The sequence below is a fragment of the Podarcis vaucheri genome (assembly GCF_965113315.1).
Source record: "Podarcis vaucheri genome assembly, chromosome: 14".
NCBI lineage: Eukaryota > Metazoa > Chordata > Lepidosauria > Squamata > Lacertidae > Podarcis > Podarcis vaucheri.
The window spans coordinates 3,635,763-3,657,786 of record NC_138752.1 but is presented as its reverse complement, the minus strand read 5'-3'; the positions used below and the strand labels follow the sequence as shown (position 1 = coordinate 3,657,786).

The 22,024-nt window shown below is 44.2% G+C and overlaps 1 long non-coding RNA gene across 1 annotated transcript; it reads left to right on the top strand.

Annotated features, from left to right (window-relative positions):
* Positions 1-14,050: 14,050 nt before the first annotated feature.
* On the top strand, positions 14,051-22,022 carry LOC309518228. Its single transcript, XR_014213386.1, has 3 exons — positions 14,051-14,253; positions 20,682-20,761; positions 21,964-22,022. It is a non-coding gene; the product is annotated as an uncharacterized lncRNA (long non-coding RNA).
* Positions 22,023-22,024: the final 2 nt, after the last annotated feature.

Genomic DNA, 22,024 nt, shown 5'->3' with positions numbered 1-22,024 from the left:
TTGTTTTTTCTTGATTACATAGGGAAATATGAGATCTGGAAATTTCTTATTCATCTAAAGGCGACCACAGTTCTTTCAAATTACTACAAGCCAAGAGAAATGAGCACCAATCCGTGGAGACAGATAGAACACTGCAAGCTCTTGCTTTTCCCAGAAACTCATATTATGAGTTCAGGAATAAAGCATCTAAACTACTGGCACATGCAATAAAAAGAAAGAAAATTGTCTAATTGACCCAGTGCATAAGGACACCTGAAGGCTCAGCTTCTTATGACACACCACCAGCAGGGAATTCTAACATTTTTTTCAAAGCCTATATACTTCCACAAAACCATCTCCAGATGGATCTCATGAACTGGACTTCCAACCTTGATTGATGACCATAGAAACTTTTAAAATAGCACAATCTCCAAAACAGAAATTCAGGAAGCAATTAAAAGACTGAAAAAGGGTAAGTCCTCAGGACCCGATGGGCTTACAGGGGACTTTTATAAAGCCTATTATTGTTGTTTAGTCATTTAGTCGTGTCCAACTCTTCATGATCCCATGGACCAGAGCACACCAGGCACTTCTGTTTTCCACTGTCTCCTGCAGCTTGGTCAAACTCATGTTCGTAGTTTCGAGAACACTGTGCAACCATCTCGTCCTCTGTCATCCCCTTCTCCTTGTGTCCTCAATCTTTCCCAACATCAGGGTCTTTTCCAGGGAGTCTTCTCTTCTCATGAGGTGGCCAAAGTCTTGGAGCCTCAGCTTCACGATCTGTCCTTCCAGTGAGCACTCAGGGCTGATTTCCTTAAGAATGGATCGGTTTGATCTTCTTGCAGTCCATGGGACTCTCAAGAGTCTCCTCCAGCACCATAATTCAAAAGCATCAATTCTTTGGCGATCAGCCTTCTTTATGGTCCAGCTCTCACTTTCATACATCATTACTGGGAAAACCATAGCTTTAACTATATAGACCTTTGTCAGCTAGTGATATACTAATTCCCCACTTAACTGTTCTATTTAATGCATGGGGGTGTTGCGCCACCCATTGAAGTTTTCAAGAATTGTAATGATCCCAAAACCCAACTCAGATCCCACGAGGATGGGATCATATTGTCCTATAGTGTTATTGAATACGGATGCCAAAATATTGTCTTATATTGCTCACAATCAGACAGGCTTTATTCCTCAAAGGAATATTGCTGATGCAATGTGGGTTATTAATATAATTCACAAGACACATATCTCTAATGTCCCTACCACTTTAATTTCCTTAGATGCTGTCAAGGCATTTGATTGCATTGAATGGATTTGTCTTAAATAGCTTCTATTAAGAATGAGGTTTGGAAGTAGATTTTTGCATTTGATTGAACAGATCTACTCCAAACCTTTTGTCTGTATCACTATCAATGGTTGTGACTCTGCCTATTTCCGCTGCTGGAAAAAGAATGGAAAAGGAAGAAATAGAAACTATTTTTTAAATAACAGAAAAGGAATGGGAAACCATGCTCAACAGGAATGGGTGTGAATTAATGATTTTACAATAAGTAAATAACTATGGACCATTGTCTTAGATATACCGCAAAAAAAATCTTCAGGGATTGATGACGAAGGACTGTTTCTTAATATTGGAGGAAAAGTTGTTATGTTGGTCTGGAGGAAGAGTATTGTTTACCTTTATTCATAATAATGATCAGAGAAGCACTTTTGGACTGCTTGTCTGGAAGGAAAAATAAATGAACTTGAGATGCCCAGACGAAAACTGGAAAAGCATCGCCTAGCAGAAGGAGCAACAGCTTGATAGTGAATTCACACTGGAGTGAATATTTGAATATTTTGGAATATGCTCATATATATGACTGACAGGTGGATAGTTGGAAGTCCTTTTTTCCTTTAATTATTCCTCATTTTTATTCCTTTAATATTTACCTCTTTGTTTTTTTCTTTCTTCTGCTTTGCTATTTCTTTATGTGTTTGTTAGCCTCTACTCAGGGTTAATGAGGGGTTTGAATACAGATGGAGGTCACCAATGGTTGGTGAAGGACCCTGTATGAGAGGCAGGGGAGGGAAAATCTCCCCAGGTAGGAGGCTGGAAGAAGAAAGGGAAGGTCCCAAGTGAGAGTTGGGAAGGTCCAGCTCTTTCTGGGTAGGACAAGTTAAGATCTACCTGTGAAAGAGGACTTTGTATTCTTCTTTTTTGTTTTTGTTAGTTTGTTTTTTATGGTAATGTATGATGAAAGGTTTTGAAAAAAAATTATTAAAAAACAACCACCACCCTGTGAGGCAGGCTAGTTTGAAAGATTGCTTAGTGAGCTGCAAGGCTGAACAATGGACCTTGTTGTTCTAGTTCAGCACTTTAGCTGCTGCACCACGCTGACCCTCACTTCTCTACCCATCTTCAGAGATGGCAAATGTGTACAGTACTGTAGCATCATCTATAGCTTGCTGATTTCTAAACCAGGTTCTTCTCAACCCCCTAGGAGAAGGCCAGCCCAGGTCAGCAACAAAGCACACAATTGCCGACTCAGGAAGGTGAGAATGGCCAGAGGGCCATGTCCCACCTCAGCAACTTTCCTCTGAACAACTGCCGAACTGCCTTGGGAGTCAGTGTGGTTAAGAGCGGTAGTCTCGTAATCTGGGGAACCGGGTTCATGTCTCCGCTCCTCCACCTGCAGCTGCTGGGTGACCTTGGGCCAGTCACACTTCTCTGAAGTCTCTCAGCCTCACTCACCTCACAGAGTGTTTGCTGTGGGGAGGAAGGGAAAGGAGAATGTTAGCCGCTATGAGACTTCTTCGGGTAGTGATAAAGCAAAGTCCAAATCCAAACTCTCTTCTTCTTGCTGTGGCCACACAGGAAGTTAGGAAGCTGCCTTTTGCTAAGCCAGGCCATTGATCCATCTTGTAGCCTGGCTGCTGTGGTTCTGCAGGGTTTTCGGCAAGGAGTCTCTCTCAGCCCAACCTGCAGACACCGAGGATTGAACATCTGCCTGCAAGGAAGATGCTGTCCCCTGAGTTAAGGCCCGTCTATGAATGGCAAGGCTGAGCCAGCACTGGATACTTTAGCAAGCACAGCTCTTGTGCAGCTAACATTCTTTCCTCTGAGGCTTGCTCCTGCACTCCAGAGAAGCCCTATTGAAATGAACTGACATTACATGACAGTTGTGCTCTGTGAATTGCTGCACAAAGCCTCGATCCACCTGAAATTTCCTCTGAGTAAGCCCCATTGAAATAAATGGGAGTTGTGCAACAACTTCCAGTAGATCTGTACAGAAGAACACCCCCAAGGGACTGGGCTCTCAATATGTCCTTTGTTTGATATTTTTTTTAATGTTGAGCTTGTTTCCCAGTTCCTGCCAATATCCTGGGCCCAGGCTGCTGGCTGAGTCTCTTTGTAATTCTCTTGAAGGATCAGCCACAGATTAGCAAGGAGCAGCTGGTATGTTCTGTGAGCCAAGGAGGGTTTTGGCACATTTTCGTTCAGTTTTGAATGCCCTTCTCTGAATAACTGCAGCCTCCTTTTTCCTCCTTCCCTTCTCTTCCTCCCACCCCCAGGGAGTTGGGCTTTGAGGGTCCATGCCTGGTGTTGGACCAGAGAGATAAATTGGGGGTGCTGGTGGTCTGTCAGCCACCCTATTGCCCATTGGCATCCCTTTCTGAGGGGGTCTCTGGCATGGTGTTTGGGGACCCCAGGATGATAGTTCTGGGTGACTCCAACATGCACACAGAGGCTGCCTTTGGGCCAGTAAGATTCTTTATAGCCTCTTTGACAACCATGGGACTGTCTCAAAATGTCATTGCACGGACATTGAGGGGTCCAAGTGATGTGAGGGATAATCCGAAGGTAAGGGAGGTACAATACCTCCCTTGTAATGGACCATTCCCTTGTGGAGTGGTAGCAGCAGTTGTCCCCTGTAAGGGTAATGGTCCTATAGGATGGCACACCCTCAGGGACTGATTGAAGCTGATGCCCTTTTGAACATCACATTGAAGGCCTGGTTTTGCTATGGAATGGAAAATTGAAATTAGCCACTGATACAATCGCTCCCAAGCAAGCACATACTCTGAAACCTGCAGTCAGTTCCAAACATAGCCATGCAGTGAGCCACTAGGGCAGGCTTCCTCAACCTCGGCCCTCCAGATGTTTTTGGGCTACAACTCCCATGATCCCTATCTAGCAGGACCAGTGGTGAGGGATGAGTCTCAAAACATCTGGAGGGCCGAGGTTGAGGAAGCCTGCACTAGGGAGATATACCTATCGTGTGGGCCACTTCCAATCACAATTTGAAGTATTTGTGCTGACCTCCTAAGCACTATGCAGCTTCAGACCAGGGACCCTGAAGGACTGTCTGCTCCCACATCAACCTGCAAAAGAAAGAGATTCAGCTGTTTGCTGTTGCTGGCTAGCGTGAAGCTTCTTTGACTGCATGCTTTTTGCTTTGGGGATGGGGGGATGCCTGAGTGTTCTTCTTCTATATATTTTAAAACAAATAAACAATTCAGCAACATTTCAAATTTATCAATCAATCAATCAATCAATCCACCTATGACTTCCCCTCCCTCCTTCCATGGTTCCCTCAAAAATTATGCTATTCTTACTCCAATCCTATTTGCGTTTTAATATGTTTACACTGAGTTTTTAAGTTTTCTGCAAACATTTTCCAATCTTCTTCTTCTTTGGCGATCCCTCATAGCCAAGTAAGATTGTCTTCCATGTACACGGTCTTAACAGTGAGTCTGAAAGTGACTGTGGAGGCCAATTCTGGATCCACACGTCCTTCCACAGTGGGGTCATAGGTTTCCGGGCGGGAGTTGATCATGGTGAGGGTTTGCCAAACATGCCTTCCTCTTAGCACGTTTCTCCCTTGCGTCCTGAGTTTGAGTGTCTTCAAAGCCCATGACACCTTTGGTAAAGGCTGTTCTCCAACTGGAGTGCTCGCAGGCCAGTGTTTCCCAGTTGTCAGTGTTTATCCTACATTGTTTTAGATTTGCCTTGAGAGAGTCTTTTGTTGACCACCAGCATTTTGCTTTCCATTTTTAAGTTTGGAATAGAGTAGTTGCCAGATTAGCATGGCACTGCACACAAATGTCTCTCGCAGTATCTACAGAATTCTCCAAGCTTCTCTCCTCACAATGAAACTGGCCCTATCAAGGGCTGCGTCTGAAACTTTCTAGCAGAAGTGGTATAGAAAGACTGCAAATCCTGCTTTCCCTTGTCAGAATAAACAAGAGTGGCACCGCCTGTGTAATTTAGCTGTGCGACGAAGCGTGTTAAATTATAGCTCACTTTAATCTGCCCCTTTTAAGCACCCCACATTCCATAACTGTTGTCTCAGCCCAGCATTCCAGCTCTCTGAAAGCTTTGATCGTGCACCCTTTTTTTACAAGAGGCTTCAGCCTTATGACACACGAATCAGACACATGGCACAACCACCACCCCTGCAAAAAGTTTTTGCAGAGCACCAGACGCTTCCAAACCTTTTCTCCTTTCTTTTTGGCTAAAAAGTAAAATGCATTGCATTTGCATCCAATGTTGTCCATACACAGGGAAACAAACATTATTTTAGCAATTATGTACCCAAAGCCAAGCAGGGCATTTTGAAGCCCAGCACTAAGGGCCCCCTCCCATTGCTTGTGGCTTTAAGGTACACCAGATTTCTCATAGCCGATGGCCAGAAACCCCTCATTAGTTCAATAAAACTGTAAGTAATTGGAGCCCTCATAGCAAAGTCAGTTTAGCCAGCACTTCCCACCCCAAGGCACAGCAAGGCTAGTCAGGCTTCTGTGGGAAATTCTGCCCCCATAATCAGGTTGCCAACAGCCCAGGACAATAGCCTGGTGCCTGCTCTTGTGTCTTTTAACTGCCTTCCAATCTGCAGGAATCGGCAAAGGCTGCTTTTCGCAGCATGGAGATTAGAATGTTGCCACCAGCTGCAGCCTGCAGATCATGTTGCAGTTAGAGGTACAGGAGCAGGGGCTGGTTGAAATGTTGGCAACTCTACCCCAAAGCCCCTCAGGGGATTGTATTTTTGTATATTAAGTTCTCTTTCCATTTCTTTTTTAAAAGCCTTTAATATTTTTGTATGCATGGGAATATTTGGGTGAACGAGTCCTTTAACTGCCCACATTCAGAACTGGGGAAGCAGAACTGGATTTATAACTCTGGATCCCTTCACAACTGCCTTTCTCCAAAGTACTTAATCTGGTTCTGCTTTTTTTGTGAATACCACAGTCACTATCTTTATCCCATTTCATCTTAATTCCCAATTTTCCCCATTTCTTATGAACATTCCTTGCTCTGCAACAACAATTTTATTATTTATACCCCGCCCATCTGGCTGGGTTTCCCCAGACACTCTAGGTGGCTTACAGAATGTATAAAACATAATAAAGCATCAGACATTAAAAACTTCCAATATCTTCTAAAAGATGTAGTTTTTTATCTCTTTAACATCTGCAGGGAGGGCGTTCCACAGGGAGGGCACCACTGCCCAGAAGGCCCTCTGCCTGGTTCTCTGTAACATCTCTTCTCACAGTGAGAGAGCTGCCTGAAGGACCTCAGAGATGGACCTCAGTGTCCGGGCTTAAAGTTGGGGGTGGAGATGCTCCTTCAGATACACAGGCCCCAGGGTGTTTAGGGCTTTAGAGATCAGCACCAACACTTTGAATTGTACTTGGAAATGCACCAGGAACCAATGAAGATCCTTCAAGACTGGTGTTACTCCTGGTCACCAGTCTAGCAGCCGCTTTCTGAGTCACCTTCAAAGGTAGCCCCACGTAGAGCGTGTTGCAGGAGTCCAAGCAGGAGATAACTAGAGCAGGCACCACTGTGGCAAGACAGTCTGCGGGCAGGGAGGGTCTCAGCCTGTGTACCAGATGGAGCTGGTAAACAGCTGCCCTGGACACAGAATTGACATGCGCCTCCATGGACAGCTGTGAGTCCAAAATGACTCCCAGGCTGCACACCTGGTCCTTCAGGAGCCCAGTTACCCCATTCAGGACCAGGGAGTCCTCCACACCTGCCCGCTCCCTGTCCCCCCCAAAATCAGTATTTATGTCTTGTCAGGATTCAACCTCAGTCTGTTAGTCACCATCCATCCTCCCAGTAACAGCTTTTGTCTAGGCACAGGAAGGCAGAATTTTACCTGGTGTGGTATTCCTTATTATGCTACAGCATAGGAGAAGCTCATCTGGTGAAATACTATATTCAGCAAGTTTTTTTAAAAAAACCCAATTGCTAAAGCAACAAAACATTCTTTGGCACCTTAAAAGCTCATAGGTGTGTGTTTGGGTGTGTAGGAGACAGTAACTGCACAAGCTTTTTGTAGTCCACTAAACCATCTACCACAATAAATCAATGAACCTTTAAGGTGTTCAGTATTTTTTATTGTAACAGAATAACAAGGAACTTCCTGTGGAATTTCTCTGTTCACAGGATTTCTGTGCAGAGAGAACTTGCAGCTGTTGGATTTCTCCTTGAACTCAGGGGTGTCTGGGAGGTAGGAACTCCAAGTTGGGTCTGCAAAAACAAGAAAATGCCCTGGTCTGAATGAGTAAGATACGCAACAGGGTAAAGGAAGAAAGCACATCTCAGAGCCAATCATTTGAATTGGAGCCGTGGGATGAAGAGCTTTTCTGGAAAAGAATAAGACTGGTATAACTGGGACGGTTTCCTTGGTTGAAGGAAGCCGCATCGTTGTTGGTAGGAAGGAGTATTGCTGGAGTGATGTGAGGGAGGTCAACTTGGAAAATGAATAAATCAAACAATTTGAGAATGTCTGAGATCAAGACAGAAGGGAAGCAAGTTGGGGAGCAGTTCAATGGGGGTTGGAGGGGTGAGGGTACCAATAGCAATAGGACAACACCTCTGGATGCAAATGGCCACAACTTCTTTTGATTACAGATGTAAGTAGACATTGGGTGTTGTTGTTGTTGTTGTGTAGTCGTTTAGTCATGTCCGACTCTTTGTGACCCCATGGACCAGAGCACGCCAGGCACTTCTGTCTTCCACTGCCTCCCGCAGTTTGGTCAGAAGACACTGGGTATGTATCCTGAATAAGCCAATCCTGATTGCTGGCTGATTGTTCTATTAGGGTCGATCCTGGGTTGAAGGATCCCCCATGATGCAATCAAATGGGGCAAACCCACCAGGCCGCCACTTGAAGTTTTATGGCCTGTTAACCCCCATCTGCAAATTTAAAGGGGCCTTTATAAAAATCCAGTACCAGTTGCACTTGGTTCAGTTTGCATGTAAAGGCAAACCTACCAAACTCTCCAGGATGGTGATTCAAGTCACGTGATTTAAGAGAGAACAAACCATTGATCTGACTGAAATTTGAGAAGATCTACAGCATGGCCAAGTAATAGATTTGTTAGCTGTTTCTAAGTGACCAGCATATATTTCTTTTCAGGCTGCAGCATTTACAATAAAAACTTGAAAATCTGCTTAGAGGTAAATGACCCCACTGTGTTCAGTAAGATCTGCTTCCATGCAAGTGTGCAGAGATGCAGCCCTTGTTGGTTCATCTGTTAGGTTAACTGGTTTAAAACAGTTTGTCAAACTGAAAAAGTGTTCCCAATTAATCAGGCAATAGAACTGTAATTCACACACACACATATTTATACAAATGGCAAATACCCTCAGAAGAGGCAGCCACTCCTGTATGAAAGAGGAGGATACCTCCTTCTAAAATATTGGTGTTTGTTTCTTGTAGAGTTGAAATATTCATTCCGAGCGAACACCCCTCACTTCTGCCAAGAATGAGGTGGGTGGGGGTGGCATTAGAACAGAAAGAAAATAATCTGACACATTATCACCTTGACTATGTCAGATTTATATGAGATCCTATACCCAAAATATTCCCAGGGAGGAACAGTAGCTCTTTTCAGGCATCTGACTGAATTGCAAACTCATCTGCTGCCAAAATTAAACTGTTTTCTTTGCTCGTGCAATTCTCCCTGGAGGGGGGCCAAGAAAGAAGAGTTGTGCTGTGAAATTATTTCATTTTTGCTTGGTGGGCAAAGACTATCCCATACCTAAATAAACTGATTATCATTTTGTATATGTTGTGAAAATATGGCTAGTCTCTATGCAAAGGAGTTCAACTGCCCAAGCTGAAAAAGACAAACCTGTTGCAATCACTTCCGCTTTACAAAATTGTAAACAGAATGTTCACTGTGATCCCCAGCCAACAGCTGGCCAGTTTCTGGTAGGCCACTGATGACCCACATCAAAGGGAAGGGATTCATTTTGCAGTACCATTTCTCATTTTTCCAACCTTAAGTTAAGGTTTCCATTTGTCTGCATCAGTTTGTGATTTTTCAAATAAGAAGTCTCATGAAAATTTGTCAGCATTTTAGTGCAAATTTCTCCCGATGTACACATTTTTAATGCATTTTTGTCTGATGTATACATTCTTGCAAGCAATTCCCCCCTGTGCATTCACTTTTTTGTATTTTTAAAGTAATATTTGTACACTTCCTCTAACAAGCATGCCTTTATTTTTTTTTATTAAAGATTTTCTTAATTTACAAAAGTGTGTGCAATGTCCCTCTCTTATATTTTTTCCCCCATGTAACATTTTTACAAATCGGTTTCATTTGTTGAGACATTAGGAAGGAAAGGGGGAAAGAGGTGGATGGGGAGAAAGATGAGTGGGGGTGGGGTCAGGTGGCGATGTTTCTATTTTACTTAATATATGTGGGGTTTGGTGTCAGCATTGCTTGTGCAGGTTCTTTGCTGTTCACTTGTGTTCCTTTGGTGGTGAGAGAGGTTGGGGTTGGCCTAGGGTGTGGTTGTTCATTTGTGGTTGGCTGTGGTGGTCGCTGTTTTCATGTGTGAGTGGGGTGGGTAGGTGTTTTGGATCAGACAAGCATGCCTTTATACACATTATTAGGTTGGAACACCACATTTAGAGAATTTAGAGAAGTGCACATTTTGAAGGCTGTGTTTCAGTTTGTATATTGTTCTGAAAATCTGAACCAAATTGAATTTCTCCCCCATTCTTAGTAGAGAGTAGGTGAGTTTTAGGTCATCTCCTTACGCAGCACAGTAAACTCAGAGATGAAACATCCCCAGGAGACGGCTACCCACCTCCTGTTGGACGGCCTCCAGTCAGGGAAGGCTCCCCCACTCCTCTAGATAGCAAACTGCTCCTACAGTCAAGAAGCCTCTCTTAATGTTCAACTGAAATATGCCCTCATTAGATCTAGTCCTGAATTATGGATCAGAGAGCAGATCATTGCTCTCTTCTCTGTGACAGCCCCTTCAGGTTTATGGAAGAGGGTGATAATACCCCACCTTTCACAGTCTTCTCTGAGCTAAACTTTCCCAGTCCCTTCAACCATTCATCACAGGACTTGTTTTCCAACATCTTCATCTCCTTCCTTTATCCACATCCTTCTTAAAGGGCAGTGCTGAGAATTGGACATAGTATTTCAGTTGATGTCTGGCTAGTGCAAAATAAGGCAGAACCATTATTTATTGTCACCCGGAAACATGGCTTGTCCTATTTTCAGAGGATATTTTACTGATGTGAGACCACATGGAAGAAAGCATAATGCGTGCTACATGTGCATCAAATTTCTGTAATTGTTTCTGAGGAGGATGCATTGTGGGGGTCAGACATCTGCACATGCACTCCAGGTGAAAGAGACATTGGATTCAGTTCCCACTTATAAGCTAACTAGCTCCCCAAACAATATATGAGCTGAAACACAGCAATCCTTCAAAATTAGCACTTCTCCAAATTTTGCAATGCATTTCCCCAGCAGACAAATGTATACAAAAATGCACATGCAAGGGTAAAGTGTGCCTAAAAGTGCTGATATTATGCTGTGAACCGTCCTGAGATCTTCGGATGAAGGGCAATATACTACTAGTAGTAATAATTATAATTATAATGCTTTCGTGAAAATAACATATGAGATTGCACTGCATAAGGGCAAATAAGGGTGCACTGTCTTGCCAGAGTGGTGCATGCTCTGGTTATCTCCTGCTTGGACTACTGCAATATGCTCTACGTGGGGCCACCTTTGAAGGTGACTTGAAAACTACAACTAATCCAGAACGTGGCTTCCAGACTGGTGACTTGGGGTGGCTGCCAGTCCTAAAGGATCTACACTGGCTCCCACTACATTTCCAAGCACAATTCAAAGTGTTGATGCTGACCTTTAAAGCCCTAAACGGCTTTGGCCCTGTATACCTGAAGGAGCACCTCCACCCTCAACGTCCAGCCTGAAGGACATCTGACATCTGAAGACATCTGAAGGCAGCCTTGTATCGGGAGGTTTTTAATGTTTGATGTTTTATTATGTTTTATGTGTTGGAAACTGTGCAGAGTGGCCGGGGCAACCCAGGCCAATGGGCAGGGTACAAATAATAAAAAATAATGTCATTATTATAAAATAGTGTTGCAAAAATGTTTTCTTATTTTAAAAATGTGCATGAGGACTTAAAAAAGAAAGCAATCACAAATAGATGTGGAAATGTGGAGAACCAATCTTAGGATTGGAAAACTGAGAAACTAAGAGAAGCCAAAGCCCCTACTCCATGTCTCCCATTACACTGTAGATCCTCTGCCCCCTCGAGTGCAAACATCATTGCCCGTTTCCAGATGGTGCCAATGGGCCCTTGTGGATTCCGCTCTTGCACCCAGCTCTCCTTGCAAGCAAGGGAAAGAGGACTTGCTCTACAGCGGGCAAACCATGCCATTTATGTCAAGCCATCCTCCTAAACAAGCTCCAAGCCTGACAGCCCTACCCACAGTCTAAGTGCAGGCATCCATGAAGGCTAATTTCTGTATCACTGCAGTTTCCCTGGGAGGCTGGCTCTTTGGCCATTCACCGTCAGCATTCCTTTCGACTATTCAGTCTGTACTTTGCTCTGACCCGGCATGAGTTTATTGTCAATTCAAGTTAGGACAATAAAGGGCACAGCCCACCCATCCTGTGCAAACCCGATTATCAATATTCGGGACCTGAGTGAGAGCACAGATCAACATGGGAAGCTGCTTTATTGTGAATCAGGCCTTTGGCCTGTCTAGCCCAGTGTCATCTGATCTGAACTCCGGAGCACCTGCATTTAACATTAAGAACTGGTGTCTGAGTTTGCTTGTTTTCATCTTTCCTCCTCATCTTTTTCCTTTTGTGCCATGTATTTTAGTTTGTAAGTCACAGGCCAAGGATTGTCCTTTTTTATTGATCTGTAAGTAGCACTGTGGGTTTTCTTATTTAAAAAAGCTTTAATGAAAGAAATTTGACAAATAAATGTAAAGCAATGCACTTCCATTCTGCTCTGGCTTCTCTACAACGTTATGCCTCAGCATCGCCTGAAAATGCCTTACAGCTCCTTGGTCCATCCATTGGTTCAGCAGCAGCAGCAGCAGCAGCTCTTAATTTTTCTCAAGCAGATCACCCACCTCAGCCTTTGCTAGTAGAGAACCTTCTATCTGCCAATGCCAAGGAAGTGAAAAGTGATAGCTCAGTAGTGGAGCATGTAGCCTGAGTACAGAACATGCCTTGACAGCTCCACAATAGATTTCAGGTAACAGAACTGGTGAAGACCTATGGCCCCTAGAGAGTTAGTGTCAGCCAGACTGGTAGGCAGTGGACCAGGTGATCCAAAAGTTTGGGTCATCCTAAGGCAGCTTCATGTGACCATGAAGAGCTATGTGTCCTCTCCCCAGGTGGATACTATGTTTGCAAGTGAAACACCCTTTGCTAACCAGAGTCTAGAATATTGTTGGAGTAGTGCTGAGTGGAAGGGATTGTTGCATTTAAGGGAAGTGTCATGCAATGCAATAATTCTGCTGAATAGGGGGCAGCCTTCCCCTATCGGCTGTCTGAGCATCTGGGGCAACTAGCAGCTGCTGATCTCTGTGTTCTGAGCAATATGTTCCCACATGATATTGTGCATTTATTTACTATGTGTTAATCCCCACTCCTACCCACAAGGGGCTTGGTGTCCCCCTCCTGACTCTCACAACAGCCCTGAGAAGCAGGTTATTGAGGAACAGAGATGTAGTTTGTGATTGTTTAGCTAGAAAGATCTGCATTGAACTTTGGGCTTGTATACACGCAGGAGTGGCTAAGGCTTTGCATGCAAATAGTCCCAGGTCCAGTCCCCTAGTGTTTCCACTTCAAAGAGAGCAGGCCAAGGGTAGATATCTGCCTGGACAGCTGCTGCCAGCCAGAGCAGACAATACTGAGCTAAACAGAAAATCAGTGCCCTGAATCATAGGTGCTGGAGCCCTGGGTGCCCAAACACCCACAAAATTCCCCATGAAGGTGCCAGACACCACAAATTTCAGTGCCAGGGCCATGCATGCTGCATGGCACCCATGGCCCCAGGCACCCATGGTCGCAGGGCCAAGCTGGCACTCCTGATTGCTATTGGGTGCAGCTCAAGCCAATATATTTCTTTTTGTACCATTCCCTGTAGTAGCGATAACAACTATGCTAACACCAAACGCTGTCGCTTGCTATTTAAAGTTGGCAGCCATATTCCAAAACCAGCTCAGCCACACAGCAGTAATGATGCTGTATGAGGGCGGGATATGTGTGGTTGTTCCCAGTTGTATGGCCTATTGACTGCTTTCCATGTTGACATCCAGCCCAAGTTCATTTTGCTCAAAAAAGGATTAGATAGAATTAATGCTATATGCCCTCCTTTCCCCTTTTTCCAAAGAATGTTGAGCTGTGCACCTAATGAGAACCCCATAAAGGGCTATTAGGTCCAATTGTCCCAATTATGCATATAGCGGTGAAATTTCAGCAGAACAGAGAGGGTGTGTTTCAGATTAGAAGTTGCAAGCTTCCAAAATCCAGCTGGCCTTTTCTGTTGAGCCAGCATTCTTACAAGTTGCTCAAAGCTACTTGTTTGGAAAAGGGAAAGAAGATTTAACAAATTGGAGATTTGGGTGCTATCAAAGTCAGTATGTTGTGCCTCGTTCTGGCATGAGATGGAAACTCCCTCTGGGCAGGGAGATGAAGAGTCATGAGACGTCTAAAGGATTACCTTTGAAAAGAGTCATGAGACTGGTTTGAACAAAGAATCAACTCACATGCTTATCATATGAGACACTCTTCTTAAAGTGAGGATTCTGGTGGACTTCAGAAAGACTGGGAGTCCTAGCCTTTAGAGGAGATTAAACAACTCTGTAAGCAATAGAAAGGAAAGTGGGACAAAGCTTAAACTTTAATTCTGGTTATCTCTGTTCAGTGTCCACCATCTTTCCATTCTTCAAAGTAAAATGTTCTGCAGAATAACAGGTAGGCTGACTTATTTCAAATTCCATGTTATTTCATCATTGCCACTGAAACTTATTTACGTGCATTTTGTTTATTAAGATGATGATGAAATATCTAATTTTGGATGTTGAAAAAGAGGGTGCAAGAGCTGCAGTGATTTACCTTTCGGTTTGTTGAATCTGGCAGAATTACTCTGAAAGATAGGATAGAGCAGCAGTGAAGTTTAGAGTCCAGCATGCTAAAGATGCTTTCATGAATATGTGTGGGAATGATGGAATGAGACCTTGGTTTTGCAACACCTCCCCAAATCTATAGCTCCTTCCAGTCTCTAGGATTTAAAAACCCTGACCTCATTGGTGTTTGCCAGGGATGTGCAGTGACCACCACCACATATTGAGAAATAGCCACAGTCTTCCAAACAAAATTCATGCTTATCTTAAATTCTTCCAATATTTCTCCTCGGAAGGAACCTCCAAATTTACCTTGATTTTGCTCTTGGCAAAATTTAGTCAGTCAGAAGTTCTCATTCCAGATGTGAATGGATAATTTCTTCATTGACTCAAAATTTCCAATAGGACAATCAGTGTAGGCAAGAAGCAGACAACATCCACTGGACTAATTAACAAAACAGACTGTTCTCCGTAAGTCACAAATGTGTGGAGGCAAACACAATTTTTCAGAAGTTATTGAAACGCTGCTTGCTTCCTCTGAAATTATTGTGAACCTTCTCCTGACCAGGAAATATCCAAATATGTCTTTAAAATTTAATTTGGGTGGTAACTAAATGAGGACATGCACACACCTTTAAAAAATATTTGGAGTCAGCTGCTAGAATATTTTGGAGGGGCCATAAGATCCAGGCAGATTTCGATGGAAAGATTCATGACCAGAATTGTGACTTTGTGGATTGGTGCTAAAAAAACACACAAAACAAAACTTGCTTTTCTCCAAAGTTATTTCATGGAGGAAGTATATTGTCTCCAAAACTGGCCATGGTTCATATTTAAGGAGGTAACCCCCTCCCCACCCTGCATATTTCTCATGCCATATATTTCTACCCTCTCTTAAGCATCGTAAAAGGAGCCCTGGCCAGTGGTAGCTGGTGGGGTCCTGCAATAGATTCTGATGGGGGAAAACCAACCCTTGTTGCCAGGGGGCAGGAGGTAGAGGTGGCAGGAGGCACAAAGTGGCAGGCAGCTGGTGTCAGAACCATGCAGATCCTCAAACGCTGGCTTGCTTTTAATTCTGGAAGGGAAGGGACCATCCCATGTGAGTTTGTCTTTCTAGCCTGCATGCATCATCCAAGCAAGCAGTTATTCCCTGGCCTTTACATGGCACCCCAAGGGAAGCTTCATGGTTGAGCCGCCTCCACTCTGTACATCAAAAACAGCCAGCTAGTAAGAAATTCAACAAAAGAGGTTCCAGTTGCATCCTCTTGGGAGCTGCATGATGATGGTGATGCTGACACAAGAGGACAGTCCATTGTTAACCACTGACCCGAGATGCACTTCCAAAGTGGCTTAAACTTTGGCATAAAATTTGGTGTCGCGGTTGATAGTGACCTTGCTGGCTGTGCTACATCTTTTCCTCTCCTGTTGAGCAGGGTAAACCCCTGAACACTGCCATTAATCTGCCATAATCCTTTCTGTGTTCCTTCATGCAAAGGCTCCTGCTGGAAGGATACTTAGTTTCCCCAAACACCCAGGAAGACTTCATCTTGCAGAACATCCCCTGGGCATCCCACTACTGTGTAGAGGTGAAGCCAAACCAAGAAGATGCCATTTCTCTAAGACTGTATATGTTTTCACTACAGTGTTTTCAGTGGATTATAATCAAGTTTTTGGTAAGAGGATTAAGCATCCTACAGCAGTGAAACTTCAAAGGCCTACTGTACATATGTTGGTTAGCTTTTCATTCCAGTGATTTATAGCACCTGCTTTTGTCTTCTCATTATCATGAGGAATATGCAGTAGGCAGGTACCAGCCATGGGAAGAAATTAGTTGGCTTTGCTTGTTGATGTGGACCTACCTAAATCACACTTCCCAAACCAAAATGCATACCAAAACAGCTGTTCTTTAACATTTGAATTTTTCCAAATTTTGTGATGCAGTTCTCCAACGTAGGAATGCTTCTTTTAAAGGGGGGAATATATTCGGGGGAAATGTGCACGAAATGCACGTATCAGTGAAAATAATGTACAAAAATGCATTATATTGAGGGGAATTGTTTTAAATGTGCTTTATACAAAAATGCATACAACAATGTGTATGTTGTGGTGCAACAGTTAAAGTGTTGGACTAGGAGGGAATGTTCCCTGTGTGCTCCAAGACTGGAGGGTTGTTATGGTCCAATCTCCACATGTGGTGTTGTTTCTTCTAGGGAAATGTAGCGGTTGGAGGGGGGTTGGTAATGTGTGTGGGTGTGTGATTAGCTGTGGTAATATGGGGGGAGCGGCACTGCATGAGCTCAAGGTGTCCGACACAGGCACACATGTCCCAGACCAGTGCACGCACACAGACTGGCAGGTGGGCATGCCAAGGGTGTAAGCACCCCAGCGGGTGAAGCGCGGAGGGTGAAGGAGCCCACCCCAGCACCTCAGCCCTCGCTGCTGACACTGCCAGAGCGACCAAGCAGGGCTGTGCTGTGCCACCTGCCCACCTGCGCAGGGGAGAGCCTGACCCAGCTGACACGGCACTTGACGGGCACAAACCAGGCGCCCCCATGCCAATGCCCCCAGTGCGGCCCAGGGCTCCTGCTTTGCACCCCCTCAAAAATCCATGCCTGGGGCCATGGCCCCTCTGGCATCCCTTGCGCGGCGCCCCTGTATGGGGGTTCTCAAGGGTGGGTGAATGCTGCTGGTATAAACACAAGTGTTTATAGGTTTTTGTTGTTATTATGTAAAACGATAACAGTGGACCTCTTCCTCTCCCTTTCCCATTTTGTCTTCACAACAGGCCTGTGGGGTAGGTTAGGCTAAGAGATAGTGACTGGCCCAAGGACATCCAGTGAGCTGAGTGGGTATTTCAAATCCTTTTTGCTCAAAAATGAAGAAAAGGGGGGGAATGATATATTTATTATGAAGTATTCCTAAATACCCACAACAAAGAAACACAAGGTTGCTTTTAAACTGCAGACATACCTCAGAGATCTTGCGGGTTTGGTTTCAGACCACCACAATACAGTATAGCAAATATCACAGTAAAGTGAGAAAGTTGTTTCCCAGGGCATCTGAACGTCATATTTCCAAGACAGTGCAGTCTGTTATGCCAGGCCACCCTGGCTGCAGAGGGGGAGGGGGGGACCCGGCTCCAGCCCTCGCCAGCTCCACTCCCATGGCCAGAAGAGGGGCGGCAGTCGGGGTGTGGGAGGCTGGGCTGCTGCAGCTTCACCCGCGTCCTTGTGAGGAGCATTATCTGCAAAGCACAATAAAACGAGGTATGTCTGCATTTAGATCTTGAATTTATCCAAGCTGGAGCATCTGCACAGAATTGCTGTAAATTTTAAATCACTTTTGACACTCCTCTATTTGAAACACCAGGCACAGTCTTGCATGGAACGTTTGTATCGCCAGCCTAATATCAGCTGGTGAAAGACTTCCAGAAACACAACTAGTTGGCAAATCATGAAACTTGAGATCTTTGCATGGTTTAAGGTCGGCATTAGAGGAGATTTTGTGGTCAGCACTGGATGTATTTTTAACAGCTTTGTTAAAAGAGACTGTAAAGAGTTCCCAAAGGACCTCTTCACCGGCAGATAATAAGCAGAGTAAGCTTTTTGGAATGACATGTATGGAGCTATAATTATGGGGAATGATTTACCTGTTGATTTTCTGTCTTTGGGCCTCTCGCTACCTGTGTGTGACCCCTGCTTGATTTTTGACACTGTCTGCACCTGGAAAAGAGGGTTCAAATTTGTATGTGATATCCATTTTATGGAAATTTGAGCCACCTTTGATAACTGTAGCAGGATCCAATCTACATATACAGTCCTCTGGGCCCAGAAAATCCCATCCCATTTCCACCCCACCCCATTCACATGCCATAGTCTTCAGGTAATAGATTCAGAGATATTTTAGTCATGGATAAACCTTCCAAAATTATTCTGGGACAGTAAAACCTCTTTCCAGCTGCCCAGAAAGGAGAATATTATATTTCTATACCTCATCATGTGTAAATGTCTTATCTATCCCAGACAGTGAGAGGACAATGATATTTCTTTATGAACAGAAGGTGCACCCCCACACTCAGAACAGAAGCTACCTATAGATTCTGCTTTTGCTACCTGTGACCACCTCGTCAGGGCTACTTTTGTTCCCAAGCACCTGGGTTTAGAAACATCACCATTTGAGAAAACACAGAACAAGGAATCCTAGTTTGGGATAATGAATGGTTTGGATTACTGGAATCTGGGGACGTGCACTTTCTTCCTTCTTCTGTGCAAGTTAATAGCAAAAATTACCCATGGTGCGCACTGGTTTAACATCTTTGTTAACTATGGCCCCAAATCTTGTTCCTGGTTCACTGAATTGCATTTGCCATTTTACTGCCCATTCTCTCAGTTTGGAGAGGTCTATTTGCAACTCTTCACAATCTCTCTTTTGTTTTAACCACCCTGAACAATTTGGTACCATCTGCAAACCTGGCCACCTCACTGCTCACCCCTTAACTTTAGATCATTTATGAACAAGTTAAAATGTGCAGGTCCCGATACTGGCCCTTGCGGGCTGTACATCTCTCCATTGGGAGAATTGTCCATTTATACCTGTACAACTCCATTAACCCCAGCTGGTCCAGGCTGGAGGGCACAGTTTGGCAGAGGCTGCTCTGTGGGTTTGCTTTGATTCCAGCTGTAGGTCTGTATAGGTCTGTATTCCAGCCAGTACTGTATAGCTCAGTGCCAGAGGCTATGCTTTGTGTGCAGAAGCCCCCACATTCAACCCCTGCCATTCCAGTTAGAAGACTCAGACAAGCAGGCAATGGAAAAGGCAAGAGCCTTTTCTGCCCTCTCCTAGGACTCAGGGGAGCTTCTGCCCATCAGAGAAAGCAATACATTAGCAGACCCTCCAAGGGTCCCTTTTTTCCAGGCACAGTCCCAGATTTACAGACATCATCCCAGTTTCTGTTTTGATTCCGGAATGTCCCACTTTTCCTTAGGATGTCCCTATTTTCAGTGGAGAAATGTTGAAGGGTATGGAGTTATCTGACCCCCAAGCCGCCTGAAGGCAATCCTGTATAGGGAAGTTTTTTTAATGTTTAATGTTTTGTTATGTTTTAAAATATGTTGGAAGCTGCCCAGAGTGGCTGGGGCAACCCAGTAAGATGTGTGGGGTATAAATAGTAAAATTATTATTATGGAATTGGCCGTCCCTATTTTCATCGGAGAAATGTTGGAGGGTATGCATTAGTTAGACAAATAATCTGGCCTGGTATATAGGGCAGTGTCTTGTATTCCTAGTTGGCTGCTAGATATAATATACCTTTCCCCCATAGGATTCTGCCCGGATCCTGAGGACTTTCTCTGCGTGTCCCCATTGAGGGAGGCCCAGAGGGGGACAATGAGAAAACAGGTCTTCTCTGCAGTAGCCCCCACCTCACCCGGTTGATGGAATGCTCTTCCCAGGGAGACCCACCAATGTTATCATAATTTTATTATAATTCTGGTGCTAACAAAGACATTTCCTAGGCATTTGTGCAGCACCAATGATATGACACTGTACTGCTAAATCTGGTTGCTGTTTTGTTTAAATACTGCTTATGTGATTCTTACTGAGTGTTTTTTTAAAAATACTTTGGTTGTAAAATGGTTCCAGACTTTTTTTAAAGTGGGAAGCAATGTATAAATTGAATTCATCTAACTTAACCCAACCTACTTGTAGTAGTAGAACTTAATGCAGGACTCCGTCTCCACAGTACAATGTAAAATTTGACTTTCCTAACAGTCTTAAAGTTAAGCACTCTGCTTAGCTGGTTTAAGTCTCGTCAAGATATATTATGCTGCTTTTGTTTTTCTTTTGTATTTGTAGTTCTTTTTTTCTGGGGAGGGGGGGTGATTCGTTTGACTTCTTTCAATCATTGTTATTTCGCATTTAACCAAACCTACTACCATGTGTCAGGACAACCCATCAAAGGGGCCCAGTTTCACACATGCAAGGACCATAGCTGTCAACTTTTCCCTTTTTTAAGGGAAATTCCCTTATTCCGAATAGGATTCCTTGCAAGAAAAGGGAACAGTTGACAGCTATGGCAAGGACACAGCATTTGAGACTACATTTGATCTTTGGAGCCCCTCTCTTTCTGGTTAATAGGAGGTAGGGAAAAGCCACCACAACAGATGCTCTTAAGATGTGCTGCATTTTTGTAAACTAGTCTTTAAATACATCCTTTTTTCAGGTAAACATCACTATCTACCATGTGACATCAAATTATTTCTTTCTTCCTTCCCTCCTTAGGGTCAAAAAGCTTGGATAGAAAAAACCTTTTTCAAGAGGGAGTGTATCTACATAATTGCCAACAGCAAAGATGCTACCAGGTGACCCATCTTCTGCTTCTGCATGTTGGTTTTGCGCACCAAACAAGCAATCTTTTGCCAGCAGCAGGAGGAGCAGCCCTCATGGGAAAATGGGGGGCAGGTGCTCTCCCTCCCCAGAATTTGAGGCAGCCACTTTCATTGCTCAGAAACAAGTAGGGCGTGTCAGCCAGGATCAGGCTCCAGGCAGCTGGGCTCCAGGATCAGGGGGGAGCTGGAGTCAGTGCAAGTGGGAAAAAGGATGAAGCTGGTCCAAACAGGCAGGTATTGTATACCAAGGCAGGAGTAGAGGGCAAGAGGGCAAAAAGCAGGTGCACATTAAAAGACAGGCAGGGGGCAATTTTATTTTTAAAAATTGGTATTTAGACAGCATCCTACATAATTAAAATGGTGTGGCAGTGTTCAGAAGCATAGGCAACTTGCTCTTGACTAGGGCTTTATAAGGCCGGGTAAACTGTGACTGGCCCTTGAGGTCAGCTGACAGGCTGCTCCGGCAGGCTGGTTCTGCAGCCTCCGTGGTGCCCTTGAAGCAGAGAGCTCAGGCTGCCAGTGATTCAGAAGGAAAGATGCTGGAGTCTGGCTTCTTGGAGCCCCAGCTGAAAACCTTCCATGGCACCTCATAACTGAGAGAGAAAGGGCAGACTTCTAGATGGTATAAGCAGATCTGACAGTTTTCTGTGCACCTGCTTGTGTGTGCAGTGCTGCATGGAACTTGGCAGAAGATGAGCATACCATTTTGGCCCCAAAACATGCTCTGATACGTGATTTTTATTCCCTCCTCAGGGTCTAACTGATTTGCTTCATCTTTTTTTATATAAAACCAACCCCCAAACTTGAATGCCTGAAAAAGTGCACTGATTAGTCAGGTGTCAGGATTCCCCCACTCAGCATTAAAACTGCAGATGGAAAGCACTGTCTTAAAAGAGGTATTCTCCCCCTTTCTCATTCAGGAGGGAATATCCATTCTAAGATGTTGCAAGCCATGTGCAGCAACCCAAAACAAAGGAAGCAAGCCTTTTCTTTTTACTTGGATGAAAATATATGCAAAATCGATCCATTAATTAATCTACTAAAACCCCTGTAATCAACTAAGTCCCTGTCTTTCATCACAAGGGGCAACATCCCTATTAGATTTTTAAACATGAAGAGGGGAATGTTCTAAGTCAACTGCTGGCTGCAGGCTCACAGTTGCTCTTTGCCCTCAGGTGCTGCTGCGGCCAGCTTCTTACACAACACACCCCAATTCCTCCGAGTATAACTGCGAAC